This window comes from Dioscorea cayenensis, chromosome 9, assembly GCF_009730915.1.
Source record: "Dioscorea cayenensis subsp. rotundata cultivar TDr96_F1 chromosome 9, TDr96_F1_v2_PseudoChromosome.rev07_lg8_w22 25.fasta, whole genome shotgun sequence".
NCBI classification, from domain to species: Eukaryota; Viridiplantae; Streptophyta; class Magnoliopsida; order Dioscoreales; family Dioscoreaceae; genus Dioscorea; species Dioscorea cayenensis.
Window position 1 is genome coordinate 15477462 of NC_052479.1, and position 1007 is coordinate 15478468.

At 44.7% G+C, this 1007-nt stretch overlaps 1 non-coding gene across 1 annotated transcript; it reads left to right on the top strand.

Moving 5' to 3' along the window:
- Positions 1 to 593: 593 nt before the first annotated feature.
- LOC120269582 lies at positions 594 to 701 on the top strand. Its single transcript, XR_005539231.1, has one exon. It is a non-coding gene; the product is annotated as a small nucleolar RNA R71 (small nucleolar RNA).
- The last annotated feature ends 306 nt before the right edge of the window (positions 702 to 1007 follow it).

Genomic DNA, 1007 nt, shown 5'->3' on the forward strand with positions numbered 1-1007 from the left:
ATGATTGCACAAACCTAGTTAAGGCCTTCTCCAAATCGTTCATCGGGTCTCCAAGCGTGAAACTACTGTTTTTCCATTTTTTTGTCTTCTTTGTTGTTGTTGGAAACCGGTGGCCCTATGGCCTTTGTGGACCTTGGTTGCTCTATGAGAAATTGGGATGACTCTTCCGACCCGGATTGTAGGTGTTTTTGTTTGGGTTTCCTTGATTCCTCATAGCATTACCTACAAAATCGACATTCTCAACCGAAGATGCATCACCAATAGAGATCGGGTAATCGCAGGGAGCATGTCCTCCACCACACCCGGTGCAAGTAGTCACTGGCCGCCACTCTCTTGAGAGTTAGGAAATCTAACTTCTTACTCAATGATTCCACTTGAGCCGCCAATGAGGTTCTTGAATCTATCTCATGGAGGCCGACCACCTCTTCTCCCTAGCATTCCATTGGTAGTTGTTTAACCCCATTTCTTCAATTAGTTGCGGGCCTCCTTTGAGGGTCTTGCTATCTAAAGGTACCTCTTGTACTACATCCAAGAGTTGCCTTGTACTTGGATTTAAACCGTTGTAAAAGTTTTAAACAATCATCCACTCCGGGAATCCATGTTGTGGGCACTTTCTCGGGGAGCTCCTTGAACCTTTCCCACGTCTCAAATAGAGACTCCAATTCCAATTGTACAAAGGATGAGATATCATTCCTAAGCTTTGCAGATTTTCCGGGAGAAAATAACGGCCAAGAAAAGTTTATACCATCTCCTCCCATGTGGTAATTGATGCTCTAGGTAATGAGTGTTGCCACTGCTTCGCTCTCCCTTTCAAGAAAAATAGGATGGCTCTCAACTTGATGGCATCATCCGTTACCCCGTTTATCTTAAGCATGTCGGATCCTCATCAGCCAAACCATTAAACTGTGCAGATTGCTGCAACATGTGGATGAATGCCGGCTTCACCTCAAAGTTCTGAGCTATAATCAGGGGACGCACAATGCTCGATTGTGTTTCCAATAGTAAAG